Source organism: Medicago truncatula, chromosome 3, assembly GCF_003473485.1.
Source record: "Medicago truncatula cultivar Jemalong A17 chromosome 3, MtrunA17r5.0-ANR, whole genome shotgun sequence".
NCBI classification, from domain to species: Eukaryota; Viridiplantae; Streptophyta; class Magnoliopsida; order Fabales; family Fabaceae; genus Medicago; species Medicago truncatula.
Genome location: NC_053044.1, coordinates 25395233 through 25409089, shown reverse-complemented (window position 1 = coordinate 25409089; position 13857 = coordinate 25395233). Strand labels below are relative to the sequence as shown.

Genomic DNA, 13857 nt, shown 5'->3' with positions numbered 1-13857 from the left:
AGTTGATTGTCGTTTTGTAGACCAAGTGACCAAATTATTTTTAAGGTAAACATAATATTCAGACATAGATCTTCTATTATTATTATTATTATTATTATTATTATTATTATTATTATTATTATTATTATTATTACTATTATTTATTTTTTTTATTATAAAAAAAGTCATAAAATGGGACATTATTTTGATTAGAATAATTTGGTATGGAGTATTAACGAAGGACCACAGTTTGCCTCTCTATTTTGTTTGATAGAATAAAGTTTAAGTGAGTTAGGCTCCAAAGACTCATCATTATCGGAACATACCTCAAGACTAATGGAGTGTTTATAGAGATACTTATAGATCATTTATTATAGAGGTTTTTTATTTTTTATTTTTTTATTTTTATTTTTTTTTAACAAAAGGATACTTGCTGAAAAAGCAAGCACCTAGAATATATTAATAAGCAAACAGATACAGAGAAAAGGAGGGGGGACAAACAACCAAAACCCTCCCAATTATTATTCTAATTTTTCTATATATATATATTGTTAGACACTGTTATAAAAATGAAATCAAAGGAGCTTTTAATGCTGGAATCATTATGATAAATCCTCATACTTTCTCAGGATCATATCATGTACTAGCCAATGAACGCGACAACATTTAGGTTTACCATCAATGGTAAATGAAGATACTTGCACCAAATTTCTGTCGATAAGACCTATTAAATAGTATTCTGCAACTTCCTCAATGGTTTTCCCATTTTCATGGTTTACAAATACAAACCCTTCTGCAATCCACTGTCTAATTAGTCTCTTTGATTTAACTACATAATCTGGAGGGTAGATTCCAAAATACAATAAGCATTGCTTAAGGTGGTTAGACAAGTAATCATAACTCAAACCTAACCTTTCTCTCTCTGATACCCGACTCTTGTATTTTACTTTTCCAATTAAATGTGTTAGTATTCTCTCTAGGTATTTGCTTACCAATGGCTACAAGTCCACAATTTTATCAGATATGTTTTCAAACTTTTTTGGACAACTGTTTTTATCGATATCAAGTTTCAACGCAACCTGACAAAACAGCTTCAAAGATTCTTCACAAGTTAAAGGTTACATTTCATGCACGTCAACATCAACAACAGAAGACATATTCCTAGTCTTTGCAACTTCTTTGTTCATTGTCGTGATAATTATCCGACTTCCATTCTCGTTATGACCAATGATATGTTCAATTTCCTTCCAAAATTGTTTTTTCCACACATCATTAAAGAAGAGAACATACCGTTTTTTGTGCAAGTGTTTTTTCACTCTAACTTTCAACGGCTCTAGATCCATCTTATAAAAGCCATAGGTAGCCCAGTTCCTTCGCAAAGCTTCTACAACATGAATCTAAAGAATTGTTTTGGAGAGTTGAAACTAGAAATGTGGACCCACACTTTGCAGTCGAACTTTCCAATCACCTTCTCGTTGTCATAAATTTGCTTGACAAGAGTGGTTTTTCCCTGTCCTGTCATTCCTACCACGACTGTAACATTGCTCTTTGCATGTCCATCTTCCAACCAACCAATCAATTTATCACTTTGGGCTTTGAAACCCACAATTTCAGTTTGACCCGGATAATAGATCTGTGGAGGGGTCATACTCATCCATGCCACATCTGGGTTTTTTGTAGAACCACTTAGTTTTTGTTCGGAAGAAGACTTACTTTCGGTACCGCCATTGATTTTACCTAAATCTTGTTTAATTTCTTCAACCTTGCGCGCAATTTGAAACCGATCACAACACCTCATGTTGACAAATTTAGCACTGCCACAAGGTAAAGTCACACATCAATTACCATGATGCTCCTCTTTCTCACAAATGGTACACGACCATCTCCCATTCACCCTGGATATGAGTAAAAAAAAAAAAAAATCATTAGTGTTGGTTGAATTGCACAAAAAGCTAAAAAATGGAGTTATTGCTAGTTAAACCTACGTAAATTTCCGTTAGTAACAGAGCAAATGTTAGCTTTTTTTCTAAACTAAAATAATTAGAAAAAAATATATTTATAATGATGTAACAAACTGTACTTTTCATGTTGATCACACAAAAACCATTCCTCGATGACATCTTCTATTCTAAAATATATTGTTATCAGATTTGTGGTCTTGTTTTTCATGCTCTCACGATTTCGACCTTCTGCTTCAGCCACTTTCTTTGCTGCCTCCATTATGCATTCATGAAGTTTTTTCGGCTCCTTTCTAAGGTGTTCAACTTCTTTTGGTGCCTTTGACAGTAGACTGTATGCTATTTGCAATAGTTGATAACACTCAAAGGAACAACATGCTTTTTGCAAAAAATTACCACATACCGACAACATTTTCTTTTGTTTTTAATTATCTATTTGTGATTTATGATATTTGGTTAGATTCGAAGAGAAAAAAAGTTGTATGTTCTTCAAAATTTATATAGTGTATGGTTCATATCGAGAGGAATTAAACAAACTTTTTCCTTTATTGTTTTGAAAGGTAGAAGACTCAGTTTTCATTGGTCATTCTTTTAATATTATTGTTGGAATCATATTGTAAATGAATATTAGTAAAAACACCTGTGCTAACGCACGGGTACAATTATAATTTGAGAATTGAAAGTTAATGCATATTTTAATTACGAATATGACACTAATTATTTATTAACTTTATTGTTGCAATAATTTATATAAAAATCGAACGTTAAATAGGGGTAGCAAAGATAAATATAATACAGAAATTTACATTGCAAAGGATAGTTATAGATATTGCTAAATATTGTTGGTTACCGTTATATAGTAGAAATTAAAAAAGGATAATTATAGATTATCCGGAAAAAAATATGACAAACATCATAATTATTATGCGTAAATTTGAATCTAATTGTACCAGTTTGAAACTGATTATTTCGACAATTTTTTTTTCCACTTTGGTCCAATTTTTTTGGTTAAGTTGTCGTCAAGATTGAGAATGATATAAAAAGTTGATGATCTTCATTATCTCCACATAAGATTAAAGTTTGACGTATATTATGTTGGAGGTATTGACCAAAGTCCATAGTTAGTTTCTGCATAAGAAAACAAAAAAACAAAAACAAAAAACAATAATATATAAAAAAATAACAAAGTAATAATTGTTACAAAAATGTTAATATTTGTAAGCAAATATAGTTGACTTAACCAGATTGTTTCTTTTTGTTAGACCATCCCATAGTTGTATACCAAAGTACTTAATTTCATTTCAGTTTCAAACATCTAGTGTGAAATGCAGGTAGTTGATAGAAGCAATTGACTTCAATGAAACTTTGGACTTTGAATATATTCATTCCATAATAAGCAAACATGACATTCACATTGGTTGGAAAACAATATAATTGTTGAAGTGTATTCCAACGATTGGTTATAGTGGGATTATAGTAGTTTTTTTGTTAAATCAAGCGTTGCAATATTTTCATTAGGTATAACAATGTTTTACTTGTCAACAAAGTCTGGAACATATTTATCAGTCGGGTCTTTGATGGATCCAATTATCTCCACAACAATTACATCCTTTCAACTGGTAGCAAAAAGTTGAGAAACTTCAATTGTGTCCTGTTAATAAAATGATTTTTTGTTATCAAATATAACTCATGAAATATTTCAATTATTATTTAAAAGTTGAATAAAGATATCGGCATATTTTAATAAAACATGACTTCAACAATTAGTCAAATTGATGTAAATAAGACATTTGAACCTATATTGTTTGATAAATATCTCAGTATCATTTTGATATTAAAAGGTTAAATTGTAAAATAATCCGTAAGACAAATTGATAAATTTTAAGATCGGATGGAGATTGTATGATTTAAGGAATGCAATACAATTATGAATTGATTATCAAATTAAATTGATAGAGGTAAATGAATTATAAGAAATGTCATATAATAACCTGATTTGGATGTATGATCGTTTCAAAGCCCCTCTTGATGAATTTCGTTCTCCATCCATTCTATGATTTTTTTTTGGATATAATTAAACATGAACAAAACACTTATTGTTATGGAATAATTAAACGAAATGTTGTGTAGACTGAAAAAATTCCTTTTAGCTGTAACATAGAAATATATTTAAATATCTAAAAATAATGCAGTTTAGATATTATTATATTTGGAGAGTTGAAACTAGAAATGTGGATCCGCACTTTGCAATTGAACTTTTCAATCACCTTCTCGTTGTCGTAAATTTGCTTGACAAGAGTGGTTTTTCCCTGTCCTACCATTCCTACCACGACTGTAACATTGCTCTTTGCATGTTCATCTTCCAACCAACCAATCAATTTATCACTTTGGACTTTGAAACCCACAATTTCAGTTTGACCCGGATAATAGATATGTGGAGGGGTCATACTCATCATGCCATACCTGGGTTTCTTTTAGAACTACTTAGTTTTTGTTCGGAAGAAGACTTACTTTCGGTACCGTGATTGATTTTACCTAAATATTGTTTAATTTCTTCAACCTTGCGCGCAATTTGAAACCGATCACAACACCTCATGTTGACAAATTTAGCACTGCCACGAGGTAAAGTCACACATCAATTACCATGATGCTCCTCTTTCTCACAAATGATACACGACCTTCTCTCATTCACCCTGGATATGAGTAAAAAAAAAAAATCATTAGTGTTGGTTGTATTGCACCAAAAGCTAAAAAATGGAGTTATTGCTAGTTAAACCTACATAAATTTCCGTTAGTAACATAACAAATGTTAGCTTTTTTTCTAAACTAAAATAATTAGAAAAAATATATTTGTAATCATGTAACAAACTGTACTTTTCATGTTGATCACACAAAATCCATTCCTCGATGACATCTTCTATTCTAAAATATATTGTTATCAGATTTGTGGCCTTGTTTTTCATGCTCTCACGATTTCAACCTTCAGATTCAGCCATTTTTTTTGCTGCCTCCATTAAGCAGTCATGAAGTTTTTTCAGTTCCTTTCTAAGGTGTTCAACTTCTTTTGGTGCCTTTGACAGTAGCCTGTATGCTGTTTGCAATAGTGGATAACACTCAAACGAACATGTTTTTTGCAAAAAATTACTACATACCGACAACATTTTATTTTGTTTTTAATTATTTGTTTGTGATTTCTGATATTTGGTTAGATCCGAAGAGAAAAAAAATTGTATGTTCTTCAAAATTTATATAGTGTATGGTTCATACCGAGAGGAATTAAACAACTTTTTTCCTTTATTGTTTTGAAAGGTAGAAGACTTAGTTTCCATTGGTCATTCTTTTAATATTATTGTTGGAATCATATTGTAAATGAATATTAGTAAAAACACCTGTGCTGACGCACGAGTACAATTATAATTTGAGAATTAAAAGTTAATGCATATTTTAATTACGAATATGACACTAATTATTTATTAACTTTATTGTTGCAATAATTTATATAAAAATGGGACGTTAAACAGGGGTAGCAAAGATAAATATAATACAGAAATTTACATTGCAAAAGATAGTTATAGATATTGCTAAATATTATTTGTTACCGTTATATAGTAGAAATTCAAAAAGGATAATTATGGATTATCCGGAAAAAAAAATGACAAACATCATAATTATTATGCGTAAATTTGAATCTAATTGTACCAGTTTGAAACTGATTATTTCGACAAAATTTTTCCACTTTGGTCCAATTTTTGTGGTTAAGTTGTCGTCATGACTGAGAATGATATTAAAAAGTTGATAATCTTCATTATCTCCACAAAAGATTAAAGTTTGACGTATATTATGTTGGAGGTATTGACCAAAGTCCATAGTTAGTTTCTGCATAAGAAAACAAAAAAACAAAAACAAAAAACAATAATATATAAAAAAAATAACAAAGTAATAATTGTTACAAAAAAGTTAATATTTGTAAGCAAATATAGTTGACTTAACCAGATTGTTTCTTTTTGTTAGACCATTCCATAGTTGTATACCAAAGTACTTAATTTCATTTCGGTTCAAACATTTAGTGTGAAATGCCGGTAGTTAATTGAAGCAATTGACTTCAATGAATCTTTGGACTTTGAATATATTCATTGCATAATAAGCAAACATGACATTCACATTGGTTGGAAAACAATATAATTGTTGAAGTGTATTCCAACGATTGGTTATAGTGGGATTATAGTAGTTTTTTGTTAAATCAAGTGTTACAATATTTTCATTAGGTATAACAATGTTCCACTTGTTAACAAAGTTTGGAACATATGTATCAGTCGGGTCTTTGATGGATCCAATTTTCTCCATAACAATTACATCCTTCCAACTGATAGCAAAAAGTTGAGAAACTTCAATTGTGTCCTGTTAATAAAATGATTTTTTGTTATCAGATATAAATCATGAAATATTTCAATTAGTATTTAAAAGTTGATTAAAGATATTGGCATATTTTATTAAAACATGACTTCAACAATTAGTCAAATTGATGTAAATAAGACATTAGAACCTATATTGTTTGATAAATATCTTAGTATCATTTTGATATTAAAAGGTTAAATTGTAAAATAATCCGTAAGACAAATTAATAAATTTTAAGATCGGATGGAGATTGTATGATTTAAGGAATGCAATACAATTATGAATTGATTATCAAATTAAATTGATACAAGTAAATGAATTATAAGAAATGTTCTATAATAACATGATTTGGATGTATAACCGTTTCAAAGGCCCTCTTGATGAATTTCCTTTTCCATCCATTCTGTGATTTTTTTTTATATATAATTAAACATGAACAAAACACTTACTGTTATGGAATAATTAAATGAAATGTTGTGTAGACTGAAAAAATCCCTTTTAACTATAACATACAAATATATTTAAATATCTAAAAATAATGCATTTTAGATATTATTATATTTGGAAATTTGACTGAAAAATTAAATTTTAGTTGTTATTGAATTATCCCTAAACACATCTAAACAAAAACATTTGTGTATATTAAACGAAATGATTTAAAAAAGTAGACAATTAATAAAAAAATGTTGCTAAATAAATTAAGAAATAGCATAAATAAACTTAAAGTATGGTAACTAAAAATAAAAAAGAAACCACAAAGGAATATCTTCGCATAATAAAAAACCATGGATCTGAATATTATTTACACAAATTTGTTAGATTGATTTTAAAATCTGAAAGAACTAATAGTATATAGTAGGCATGCAGATAAAGTTTAACTTCACTCGGTTATATACCTAATTCGTCCATTTAGACAACAATATGATAATAACAAACCTTCCTTTGAACAGATTGATATCATGAATGCCCTCATTGATGGACAACTTAGTGAAACAATAAGTGTTTGAAACACTTTTTTAGTTGAATAATAATTGTTTGATAACAACAGAAGTCAATCTTAGGAGATACACATGCAACTACAAAAACATATGTAGGGATATCACCTTCTTCCTTGATTTTGGCATACTTTAGCATCACAACCACTGGTCCACCTTGCTTCCTTTCAGTCTTGTATTTAATAAACATAGCAGCATAATCCTCCCACAAAGTGCAGTTAAGAGAAATGTCACTACAAATCCATTTGAAACACATAAACATTATAATTATGTGTATCTGATAGGTAAACCTAGTTCCCCTTAATTGTTTTAAAGATCAAATGTCCAAGAAGACATTAAGTCCCCACCTTAGATCTTTCATAGTAAAGTTAACCTGGAGCTTTTTCCCATACCTTCATTCAGCTGACAATAGCCCATGTCCTGAACAACTCCTATAACATCTTGACAACCAACATCAAATGATTATTTGAAAGAAAAATTTCAATATAAAATGGAAATGTATATAAGTTATAAGCAGTATAATAATTTCTGCAAATGGCTTGAATTTGATGTCAGACTTTGGGACATCATGAACATTGATGTCATCAGCAGTAGTGCCACCGATCCATTTCAATAAAAACTTATGTTCTGAAGCCTTGAACACTAAATCATTGCTAACAACTTGAAAGTTGCTCAAAGAGTATGTAGCATTTTCTTCTAAGATTTTATCATAAACAGCTTTATATGCAGTAGGTATAATCACTTGTATATCATTACCTTAAGTAGGAGACAACCATAAAATAACATGTCATTACATTTGCTTAAGTAAAAAACAGTAAAGATCACGAAAGTATAGAATATGACTTTAGCATCCACAATGACCATCTCCAAATGTTCTTTCCCATCTCAAATGTTTTTATGGAAGTTTTCACTCCAATTGTTTGATTTCTGTATAATCTTTCTTTTGAGCCTAGCCTTTGGTCCAGTTTAATTAAGAAAATAAAAGTAGTCAATTTGGTTCAAATTTATACTGATGGTACAACCTTCCACGTGGAGATAACTATCATAGTCTGTTTTTCACATCTTGCAACACAATAACAGAAAACTGGAAATGGAATATGTTTTAGAGGCAGCCTAATGAATTTATTTGTGTTTGGACATCATGGACAACCTCCCGCATCGACATGGCTGAAGGCGTGCCACATTCTATACTCAGCTCTCTTCAACTAGCTCTTGAATTTGGTTTCTCTAATGTGTAAATCGAGTCTGATCGTAAGGTTTTTTTTACAATTCTACAAGGATTCGAGGGTTTTCACCAATGTTCTAGGCTTGACTATATCACAATGTCCGAGGCATTAGTACGGTATTCATTGACTGAAGAAAATTAATATGGTCCGACAGTTGGTTTTGGCTTGTTGTTATCATGGTTTTTTTTTTTTTTTTAATTTTCTCCTTTGTTTTCTGTCAAGGCAGTTTCATGGTTGATGGGGCCGAACATACATCTGGTTTTTTTTTTTTTTTTTTTTTTTTTTTTTTTTTATCAAACTGGTAGATTTGATTTTGATAACCTTGATTAATTGCATTTCTCAACAAAACATAAAGAAAAGAAATCACATTAAGCTTAAATTTCCTTTCCAAGTTCAATCGAAAATAAAGTCTTACAATCCATCAAAGAGATACAAACTCTCATAACAAAACATATTGTATGCATTACACACCACAAACTGGGTGAAGCAAAAGCAAAATGCCTTGAACCAGTCACTTATTTAGAAGTTTCACATGCCTAGAAAAGAAGTGCCAAAGCAGAAATTGAAAATGCCGTAGTTATAAACCTATTGATAGTTTATATAATTTATTTTCTTTGAGAGTAAGGTCCTCAGTGAAGGTGAATCAATAACAAAGAAAAACAGAGAGATGAGAAAATCTGGAAAATTTCCAGAAATCTTGATCAAAACCGACAAAAAACAATGAATTAACTACGACTTCAAAGAAACAACGATGATTTCACAACTAATTCAACGTGAAACCAGAGAAAATTGAGGAAGAAAACGCGAGAAAATGCAGCGAAAAGGAATCAAGGATCGTAACAAACTCTCTCTTCAAAGAGAGCTACTGATACCATATTATGAAACTGAGAAACAAAGCTTATTTTCCATTAGATTGATCAGAAGAGTACATGTCTATATATATTCAAAGTGAATTGTACTATCAATCTACTAAGATTGTACTACATTGCAGTTGCTTGTACTGCAAGTAAGTGGAAATTGTACTACACTACAGTTACTTCTACTACAAGTAACTTCTATCTCTTTCTCATTGGTTGGATCAAGCTCATGGTGTAAACTTTAAACTTAACATTTAATGATATTAAGATTACGTAAAAACACATAGCCCCATGCTTACTTTTGATTTAATGATACCAAAATTATATAAAACTCTATTGCCTACCGAATTTGTCTTCTTTGAAAGCTGTGAACCTTCTCAAGAATAGCTAGTGATTGGTAAGAGAAAGAATGAGGGAGATGGTAAAGAAAGAGAAGAAAATGGAATAGATGATTAGGTGTGAAGGATCTATGTTACTATCACATACTTCAAATAAATTTTATCACATGAATGAGGGACTTTAAATTTAAAATTTGGAGGGCCAAAATAGTTCAAAAAAAACTAGAGCGCTCAAAATCGCATAATTGAAAACCTAAACGGTCAAAACTAGTGGTGTTGGCTTTCCTCAAGCTCCCAAATTAGATTATCTCTGGTACCAATTTGAGTGCTAGTTTAAATTCTTAAAAAAAAAAACTTAAATGTGTGAACACTTTATTTTCCTATGACTATACAATGATCTTTCACTTTACATTTTAGTCAAAAAATAAATAAATTTTTTTCCTTTCACATGTAATTAATTTGGTTGAAGGTGAAGTTTCTTTAATACTAGAAACAACATATGAAGAGGCAGAGGATGACCAATTTTATTCAAACCGACAGTAAACAATGACAGCATCTTTTTTTTACTTTATTGCTAGAGGTGTGACACTGTGGATGAGTTTTATTACACAAATTACAGAATAGTAAATGAACTGAAAAATAAGGTCTCACAATTCTTGAAAGCAACAATTACAATTACAAACAATTTGGATATTTAATACACCAATGTTAAATAACAATCCCACATTTTATTTAAGGTTAGTAGAGTTTTACCCTGTAATATAGATCATTTCCGGTTTTACATCCTGTAAAAAAAAAATTATTTACCCCTGTAATTTTTTTTTATTTACCCCATTTTATAGGTCATAAAAAAACCAATTTTTTATGTACAAATTTTTTTTCGTTTTTTTATGACCTATAAAAAACATTTAGAGGGTGTAATACCAGAAATAGTCTATATTATAGGGGTAAAACTCTATTAACTCTTTTATTTATTTATTGAGAAACACAAATCCCAAAGTCCATGTGGAGAATCTGAATTGCCATCGCACTTGAAGTTGAAAGTCCATCACCTACCAAATCACAGCAAATTCAGAATCTTTGGAACAAAAGGGTTATAGAAAACTAGCCCTTGGGGGATACATAATTGGCGATGCTGAGTTAAAATAATAAAGCTTGTATTTTGATGAATGGACATTCAAAATTCTCATACATATGGAAAACAGTAAATATTAGTACAAAAATAAGTTATAGGAAGAAAAAGCACACCTGGAGTATGATAAAGCGTGATTTCTAAGTCCTTGGGTTTTTAATTTCTATCAAATTCCTGGAATAAATTTTTTTACAAGTGAAACATGCTCCATGATCCAATTCCAATCTTCAGTAGAACTGCGCTTCCCAAATTCATCATCCACACCAGCAATCCAGAGCTCTTCAAGCTTCTCCAAGTGTTGTATGCCAGTGGGTATATTCTTCAGATTATGAAGGTCTATTAAACTAAGAGCTTTTAAAGAAGGAATTGATCCTTTGTCAATAATAATTTCTCTCAATTCAATGCAATCACTAACTTCCAGTTCCTTTAGTTTCTGAAACCCTCCATCTTGAAAATGCAATTGTAAACCTTCATACTTACTAAGGACCAACAACAACCTCAACAAGTGTTGCAAACTTTTTAGTGATTGCAATGGATCTTTGACTGAATACGGCCACACCAACCTCAACACAGTAAGATTTTGAAGATCTAACATCCATTCTGGAAACTCCTTTATCTTACCTCTCAGTATAAGTTTTTGAAGCTTAGTTGGCGGTGAAATCAAATTCAAACAAATGAAGTTATCATCTGTTATATTATTCACTTAGTTTCTCCAAGTGCAGCATTTCATTGATTGAGGAAGAGAAAATGCTTTCATTTTCCTTAGGAACATTAAGCAACCCCAAATCCCTTATCAGCTTCAGCTTTCCTAGCGCTTTAATTACCTCTGCTGCTCCATCCATGTTTAAAGAAACATAACGCAGAGTTTGTAGGGACTTCATCTCTCCAATACCATCCTTTAAATGAATCAATGACAGTTCAGTGCCGATAAGATGTCTTAGCTTTCTAAGCTTCCTAATCTCCTTTGGCAACTCAAAATAATATCGACCCCTTAGAACCAAGGTCTCTAGGTTCTGGAGCATGCCAATGGATTTTGGGACTACTTCAACTGCATTAATTGACATCATTATGCTTAAATACTTCAAGTGGATGAAATTTCCCAAATTCATAGGAATATTATTCATAACAAAATCTTCAAAATCAAAAACCTTCAGTAACCTGTACTTTGTGGGGATTCCTCTATCAAAGGACGGGGACATTCGTTTAATACCAAAACAAAATAGGGACCGAACATGAGATTTGTCAATACACTCCTTGAAAACATCGTCAATGGTTGTTATTGACAGGCGCCGAACTATTCCACTTAAGGATGTTTGCCCATCATCACTAACATGCTTGCAAAAATTAAAATCCTCACTTTTTTCAAGGATCATATTGCGTATTAGATCATGAACACGACATCCTTTAGCTTTGCCATCAATTTTAAGTGAAGATACTTGCACCAGGCTTCTATTGATCAACTCTATGAGATATCCCTCTGCCACTTCTTGCAAAGTCTTCTCCTTTTCCTCCCTTACAAACCCTTCAGCTATCCATTGTCGAATCACTCTCTTTGATTTAACTTCATAATCTTCTGGATATACTCCAAAATACAACAAGCATGGCTTGAGATAGTAAGGCAAATCATCATAACTTAAACTTAAAATTTTTTCTATCCCAATTAGATGTGCATTTGTCTTTAGCTCTGAATTCAGATGTTCTCTAAATCTCTGCCACTCAAACACATTTTTCTCTCTTGTAGATAAAAGGCCACCGATGGCAACAATTGCTAGCGGTAAACCACTGCATTTTTTAACAATTTCATCAGCTATACCAATGAGCTCGTTTGGACAACACCCATCACAATCAATTTTGAATGCCTTCTTATTGAACAACTCCAAAGATTGTTCTAGAGATAAAGGTTGCAGTTCATGCACCTCAATAAAAGAAGACTCTTTACAAGACACCACAACATTCTTTTTCCTTGTTGTTATAAATATCCTACTTCCATTTTTACAATCAATTGCAACATATTTAATATCATTCCAAAAAAATTCATTCCAAACATCATCAAAGACGACAAGGTACCTCGATTTCCGCAAGTGATTTCTCACTTCATCAGTCAATGACTCCCGATTCATTTGAGAAATACCCTCGGGAGGTGTCTCTCCTTTTTGTTTGCAAACCTTTAGCAACATGTCTCTCAACAATCCTTCAGAATTATATGATTGAGACACTGTAATCCATACACGACAATCAAAGTGTCCCATGATATCCTTGCTGTCAAAAACTTTCTTGGCTAGAGTTGTTTTTCCTTGCCCTCCCATTCCTACCACAGAAAGAACAGTGCGCTCTTCCCTTCCCTTTACCATCCACTCAATCAATCTTTTTCTTGGCGCTTCAAATCCCACAACCTCAGCTTCCTCGATGTAAAGAGCAGCCACTCGAGGGTCGTTCCATTCGGCATTCCTGCTTCCTCTAGAATTGCTTGTTCCTTGTTCAAAAGAACGTTGGAAGCCATATCTTTCACTTCTTTCTGTGATCTCAATAACAGATGACTTAACATCTTGAATCACAGATGCTATTCGACGACGAGGTAACGTAGTTTTGAGCTTATGAAGTAAAGCTATACATCCAGGATCTCGAGGTTGTTGTCGTACCTGGATCAAATAATCATCAATGATATCTTCTATGTGAAAAGCTGCTTCCCTAAGTTGCTTCACCCATATTTTGACTCCTTCACTTGAGTTGTCTCCTTCAGCTCCTGCTGCTCTTTTATCAGCATCCTTCAGGAATGCTTGAATGCTTTCCAGTTCAGCTTTAATGTTTGCAAAATCCTTGTGAATGCCTCTCAACAGCTTGGTTTCTTCCCTTAACACTGGAAGTAGTTGGTCAATAACTAAAGACACAACCATTTCGGCCATTCGTCAAGCTCTGATTATTGATGTTTTTCTATATGAATTGAAGGCTACACGGTTTGTTTTTGATTGAGAATTGT

The 13857-nt window shown here is 31.6% G+C and overlaps 1 pseudogene; it reads right to left on the bottom strand.

Moving 5' to 3' along the window:
- Window positions 1–10875: 10875 nt before the first annotated feature.
- On the bottom strand, window positions 10876–13857 carry LOC11430892 (disease resistance protein RPM1-like; annotated as a pseudogene).